At 40.3% G+C, this 7,529-nt stretch overlaps 1 long non-coding RNA gene across 1 annotated transcript; it reads right to left on the reverse strand.

Moving 5' to 3' along the window:
• Positions 1-4,186: 4,186 nt before the first annotated feature.
• LOC134478273 (uncharacterized) lies at positions 4,187-6,267 on the reverse strand. Its single transcript, XR_010050778.1, has 2 exons — positions 5,783-6,267; positions 4,187-5,171 (listed from the first exon to the last, which is right to left on the reverse strand). It is a non-coding gene; the product is annotated as an uncharacterized LOC134478273 (long non-coding RNA).
• Between the last annotated feature and the right edge of the window lie 1,262 nt (positions 6,268-7,529).

Genomic DNA, 7,529 nt, shown 5'->3' on the forward strand with positions numbered 1-7,529 from the left:
CTTCCCACCCTAGTCACTAAAGTATAAGTTCCATGAAGAAAACAGCTTTGTTTCCTTTCTGTCCTTACCTAGACAATGTCTTGGCATGGAACAAGCAATCAATTCAAATTATGTAATCAATATCTGCAGAATTTCATAACACTCAAGCAAATTATATTAATTATAAGGAGACATATTCCTTCCATAATAATTGTTTGGCTTAAATCAAAACTGTTTAATCTTTGATACATATTATAAGTGTTCAGTAGAATGTCTCTTCCAAGATGGAGTAGACACATCCCTCCCCATTATAACTAAAAAATACAGTGTATCTCAGAAAGGTATAGGAATAGCAAAGCAATGACTTCCTTGGGTTTCATTATTGCTTTCCACATATTTTAAATAGAATGCTGTAGGAACTTTCAACTTGGAATTGTCAATGAGCAGGGAACCCCCCAACCCAAAACAAAACAAAAAACTCCAACAATAGTTTCTGCTCTTACCCAAAAGATCAGTGCTATGGTTTGTGTCTGAATGTCCCCCCAAAGCCTCATGTAATCATGGAGGCAGGTTTCTAGTTTGTAAATGATTCATGTGTCTGATGCTGGGATTATGGGTGTGGCCTACATAGAGTATAAAGGATAGAGTTTTTCCTCTCATCCTTTTCTTTTGCTGTTAAACTATTGCCCTCTGCTATGTGCCACTCTGTCTTGGAGTCAGCTGATTGTAGACTGAAACCTCCACAAACTGTGAACTAAATACATTTTTCCTTCCTTAATTTTGGACATTGGATTTTTTTGTCTCAGCAACGAGAGGAATGAGAGAATAATGAACACAACCAGAAAGGCTAATTGATTAGAAATTATTTTTGGAAATATCACTTTGTCCCCATAGACCAGAGGGCATATCTTCCTTCCTTCCCAGGAAGAACCAAGTGGTAGTCTGATTCATCTGCCAGTGTAGTGTTGGGAGAGTCCAGCAGTGAGCTGAGACTCTAGTCTCACCCTGTAGCAGGGAGCCAGAAGGAAGTGGTGATGTAACATAAAATGGCTCCCCACCAGCCAATACACTTCAGTGTCTTAGTTGCCCTGGTAATAGCTCCTGTTCCAGTTCTGGTTGTTTCTGTCTCTTAGAAATGGCTGGTCACTGTGATGCATAGCTGATTATTATGATGAACATTGTATAAACCAATCCTCAACTAGCAAGCCATTTTGCCTCTGTATTTCCTGATTGCTATCCCATGTAAGCTTTTGACCACCAGAGATCAGGGCTTGATATTTTGGGAATGATCCTAACCATTTCCCATCAACGTACCTCTGCCTCCAAATCCTGGATGTTGTTTCAATGTTTCTGCTTGCTGTTGCAGTGAGAGTCAGAGTAGGTGTCATTGTTTCATCCCTTCTCTGGTATCAAATGTATTTAAGGAAGAACTAGGCCCCTGCACCCACTTGTAATGCCAGATGGAAGGTTTTCATTCTGCTTCTTGGAGTCAGCAGTACTTTTGGAGAGGTAAAAAGTGATACAAGTCACTGCATACCTTTGCTGGATTGGCTTGGGCTGTGATGTTGAAACTTTTACAGAACTGCAATCCGAAACCCACTCATTTATTACAAAATGCCAACACCAAAATTAAACTTAAATACTGAGATTTTAGTTTAGAAAAACGACTTTTATCTGATGCTCAGCTGCTGGGACAGTGTGGCTTATGTGCTGACAGAGAGGGCTCTGTGTGCCTGCTGCAGCACATATACCAGAGGTCCATCACCACTGGTCTGGAGGCAACTGAATACGTACAAACACCAACACTTTAATCTATGTCTCAGTAAGGGAACTAGCTACTGAAAATGACTATATTGGATCTGGAGTCTTATAATACCTGAAAAGCCCAGAATGTAAGTGAAAATCATTTGTCATTAAAAAGTTATAACAAATGAGAAAGAAAATCAACAGGCAATATCACAGAGATAAATCAAATGTTAGGATTATCTGATGAGAATTTTAAAGCAACCATCATAAAAAGTCCTTCAACAAGTAATTATGAATTCACTTGAAGAATTAAAACAAATGAAATCTATTTAGAAAAAATGAAAACAAAATCAACCAAGAGTTAGAAGGTACAAAAGATAACTAGTATATGTGTTGCCCTAGAGAAGTGAAGCACTATAAAGGATAATTAGGTAGAAATCACATAATTGAGAAATATAATAATTGAAATAAAGACCTTGTGGGGTGGGCTTTGCTGTAGACTGTGGACAGCAGTGGGCAGGAGTCATGAATGAAGGGAACAGCAATATGATTTACCAGATGTTAACAACAAAGAGAAAACAGTCTGAATAAAAAAGAACAAAGCCTAAAGGACAGAGGAGACAAATGAGTTAGTATTTGTTTCAAGAGTGTGTTACTTAGTTTTCTGTCACTATAATATCAGAGATAATCAACTTATAAAGAGAAAAAGTTATTTTGACTGATGGTTTCAGAAATTTCAGACTGTACGTGGTTGGCCCCATTGCACTTTGGACCTGTGGTGAAGCTGTACATCATGGAAAAAGCACACCGTGAAGGAATTCCTTTTACCTGTTAGCCAGAAATCCAAAGGGCAAGAGGAAGACAGTGGGCCCACAGCTGCCTCTAAAGGCTCACTTCCATGACCTAAGACTTCACACTAGGCTCAGTTGTCAACAGTTTCCACTGTCTTCCAGTAGCACCCATGTGAGGACTGAGCCTCACAAGGGCCTTTGGAGAATATTCCAGATCCAAAGTGTTACAAGAAATTTCCAAAAGGGAAAGAAAAATATAACACAATGTATCTATGCTTCACCTGAAGTGATAAAATGTTGATACCAACAGACAACAATATTGTGTATGTATTTGAGATGTCCAGAGAGCCATTATAAAAATGATAGAGAGCAACATACTCAAAATTATATAGAGAATAACATTTTAGTGCTCAAATAACATTCAGTTTCACAACAAGGAAACAGAGGCATTTAATCAGCAAATGAACAGAAAAGAAATAATAAAATAATAGACCAAGGCCTAGCATGTCAATAATTATTTCAAATGTTAGTGGTATAAGTAACCAATTTAAAAGAAAAATATTGGCAGAATGGATTAAAAACATATTCTGACAATATTCCAATTATGTTGATGCTGTTTAAAACACCAACAATATGGTGGTTTAAAGAAGCATATTCCAACAACATGTTTCAAATAAAAGTGTAGAGATAGGTGCAAAATAAAAGCATAGAAAAAGATATATCATCAATGAAAAAGATACATCATACAAAAATAATAATAAAAACATCTTTGCTAATATCAAATAAGAATCTGAGCATAGTGGCACACACATGTCTTTAATCCCAGTACTTTAGGAGGCTGAAGCAGGAGGGTTGCAGATTTGAGTTCAACCTGCACAATTTAATGATTTAGTGAGATCCTGTCTCAAAAAAAAAAAAAAAAGGATTGGGATTTTAGCTCAGTTCAAAAGCCCTTAGATCAATCCCTAGTACTGAAAAAAAATTGTCAAAAAATCCAAACTTCATGGGAAAGGAATTAGAAGGAAATAAAAACATTACAAAAGTATGGAAACAATCACAACACAGAGGAAAATATCATTCCTAAACATGTATGTACCAAATAATAAATACTCAAAGGGCATAAAGGAAAAAATATGAAGTGTAGAGCAATTGGAAAATCCACTATGATATTCTGGAGCTTTCCAGGCCATCTTCTAGAAATTAAAACTTTTAACCATCAGAAAGGATATAGAAAAACTGAATAACACAAGCAATCAATCTAAGTGATATCCAGAACATGCTGCTGGTAAGCAGCAGAATATACATCTATGATAATACAAAAAAAGGCTTGTTGGATTTAAAGAAGTCAAAATCATACAGATTATGTTCCCTGGGCATAATAAATCAGAATAAAAACCAATAACAGAAAGGCAGCAAAGAGTCAGAAATTAAATAATAATCTAATTTATGTATTATTTAGACATCTTGGAACTCAAAGAACACATATAATTGAATAATTAAAATGAGAATATACCACTAAAATATATATGACATGGCTACAACAGTGTAAGAAAGAAAATTTATGATATTGTCTTATATAAAAAGAAAGATCTCAAATAATTTGGGTTTCTATCCTAAGACCTTATGTCGATGTCCGCTCCCGGCCGGCAGGAAAGACACACGACAAGGTCTGGCGGTGGTCAGGCTTTTCTTTATTCTCTCCTTATACAGTCTGCCCCGAAGCCTCTACCGGTCCGCTCTCCGCGGCTCCTTCCGTGCTTCAGTCTGCCCCGAAGCCTCTACCGGTCCGCTCCCCGCGGCTCCTTTTGTGCTTCAGTCTCTCTCTCTCTCGGGGGTGGAGGCACTGGCTATATATAGGATTAATAGCTAGGCAGACTACCCTGTGAGGCGGGAACTTAGTGGGGTGATAAGAAACAGGTGCCACACAGGCGGGCTCGATGAGAGGGGTAATCTAGCCCAGGCTTTTGTACTTTCCCACAGGCCTCGCAATCACCGCGTCTGATGACTTGACAGTGCCACGGCTCCCAACATCTCCCCCTATTTTATTTTAAATGATGGCTACGCGCATCGCAGCCCGTCCTGGATAGAGTGCAGAGGCCTATGCCCCGAACTGAGGCCCACCGTAGGCCCTTAGTGTAGACCCTGGTCGGCCGTCCCAGGGTCCACCAAGGCCCTGAGGCCCTCGTCCTTTTTTCTAGGGCCAGGAATGAACCGGACGGAACCTGGTTGCACATAGGCATGCACTCATTTCTCTCCACGAATCCCCTTGGAGAGAAATTTATCTAACAATCCAGCGGCTTTCGAGCGGAACGGGGTAGGGCCTGGCTTAGGTTGAGTCGTGCTGGGGAGGCACGCTCTTACCCGTCATTGACTCACCCACCCTGCTACATGTTGTTGTCTAGGGAGGAGAATGTGGGAAGCCTGTCACTTTTAAACGCGGTCGTAGGCCATGCGAGCGAGCCATGCGTATACAAGGGTAGCACATAGGGGAGCAAGCCTTTCCAGGCCCCCAAAAAGGGATTGTCCTGCAGTTCTTTTAGGGCTCATCTTGTTGTTGGGTCTGCGGTTGGCCTCTGGTGGAACAGGCCTGATCTTCAGTCGAGGGACTTGTCGCGTCAACCTCTCTGGGACCCACATTGGCTCTCGTCCCGATTCCTGCGGAAAGACACAAACCGCGCCTCGGCTTCCTCTTTTGTATCTCTGCCCTCCTTGACGGACCCTTCTCGGGAGCTTCCTCACTGTGCCTGTTCAAACACCTCGCGTACTTCTACAAGTTCTTGAGAGCTCCCCCCGTAACTACCCTCACTCTTTAGGCACGCGTGTATCATTTCCCACAATGGACGAGCAGAGACTGAAGCTCTACCCTCCCGCTCTGCTAGGGAAAGGTCTCTGCCCAACTTTTCCCAGGAGGGCAGGTTTACATGCCCTGTAGGCAGAAACCAGGGAGCAAAGCTGTCAATCTCTGCAAGGAAATTTTCTAAAGTCTTACGCCCCACCTTGAGGTCCTTGGACTTTAGGAGTCTCCGAAGGACCAACACCAAGGCTGTGTATCTTTACTTGGCATGTTTCCCATTTTTAATATATCTTCTGTTATTTTTACTTCTATGTTTATGTTTTACACTCTTTTATTACCTTAAGTTCTGGTGTTATGTTTCATACTCACCGCGTGAGGCCCAAGAAACCCGCCACTTACGCGTGAGGTTGAGAGGAGTCTACAAACCCTGTAGGTGCGCGCCACCCAGGGCCCAGGCTTATCCTCTACTCACCTGTCCTGCAGCTGCAGCACTGTGTAGGAGAATGCAGTCCACCGCCGCGTCTCGGGGTTGATCAATCCCCGTGCGGGCCACCAAATGTCGATGTCCGCTCCCGGCCGGCAGGAAAGACACACGACAAGGTCTGGCGGTGGTCAGGCTTTTCTTTATTCTCTCCTTATACAGTCTGCCCCGAAGCCTCTACCGGTCCGCTCTCCGCGGCTCCTTCCGTGCTTCAGTCTGCCCCGAAGCCTCTACCGGTCCGCTCCCCGCGGCTCCTTTTGTGCTTCAGTCTCTCTCTCTCTCGGGGGTGGAGGCACTGGCTATATATAGGATTAATAGCTAGGCAGACTACCCTGTGAGGCGGGAACTTAGTGGGGTGATAAGAAACAGGTGCCACACAGGCGGGCTCGATGAGAGGGGTAATCTAGCCCAGGCTTTTGTACTTTCCCACAGGCCTCGCAATCACCGCGTCTGATGACTTGACAGTGCCACGGCTCCCAACAACCTTAGAATATGCAGAGCAAACAGAAGAAAGTAAACAGTAATGACAAAGATTAAAGTGAATGAGATAAACAAAAGAAACAATATAAAAATTGCTGGGAAAAAGAGGCACTTCTAAAAAATCAGTAAACTTAGTAGACTGCTATTAGACTAACAAATGTAAAAAGAGTAAAGACATTCATCACCAATATCATGAATAAAGCAGACAGTGTCACTACAGACACTACAGTCATTTAATGATAAAATGATAATAAGGCAATTCTATAACCAACTTTACACTCATAAATTTGACAACAGAAGAAAAGGGTCCAATTTCTCAAAAATCATAAAATACTAACACTCAAACAAGATAAGGTAGATAATCTGGTAGTTCTATAATAGTTAAAGACATTTAAAATTTAAAAGCTCTTGAAAAGAAAATTTTTAATCCTACACAGAAGAAATTCTATCAAACATATCATGAAGTGGTAACATCAGTGTTGTACAATCTCTGCAAAACTCATTTGCACCAAAATCAGCCAAAGACAATATAAAAAAGAATAAAGAATAATATTAATTAAAAGAGTAATAAACTTAGTTATGAAAATTTTCGACACAATATTAGCAAACTGAATCCTAAGACACAAAAAGGAATTATATGCCTTGAATAAGTAATATACTCCAGTTATATAAGAATATTTCAATGTTTTAAAATCAGTCAGTAGAATCCACATTATTAATCAACTAAGGGCGAAAAACCAATTGATATAAGCAATCATTATAGCAGAAACATTTGACAAAGTCCAATACTTATTCATGGTAAAAACTCTCAGAAAAAATAGGGGAAGAAAGAAACATTCTCATCTTGCTGAAGAGCATATACCAAAAATTACAACAATCATCATACTGGATGGTACCAGGCTGAAGATTTTTCCATTAAGGATGAAAACAAGGAAAAGTAGCCCTCACTATCCTTAATTAACACAGCACTGGCAATTGTAGACACTTCAATAATGCAAGGAAAAGAGATAAATGATATGTGGAATTGAAAGAAACAAAATAAAATGCTCTGTATGGAAATGAGATGATTGTCTACCTTAAAACTTCAGACATCTATAAACAACAACAAATTTAGAACTAGTAGTTGAGTTCAGCAAAGTCGCAGAATAAAAGACAGCAACACACACACACACACAAAAACATGGAAATGTGACATTTTGTGTGTGATTATCTTATTAAGTCTAACAATGATTATGTGGAAGCTGAAATTAAAACATTA

Source organism: Cavia porcellus, unplaced genomic scaffold (assembly GCF_034190915.1).
Source record: "Cavia porcellus strain 051 isolate PalLab524CR breed Dunkin Hartley unplaced genomic scaffold, mCavPor4.1 scaffold_12, whole genome shotgun sequence".
In the NCBI taxonomy this organism is placed as follows: domain Eukaryota; kingdom Metazoa; phylum Chordata; class Mammalia; order Rodentia; family Caviidae; genus Cavia; species Cavia porcellus.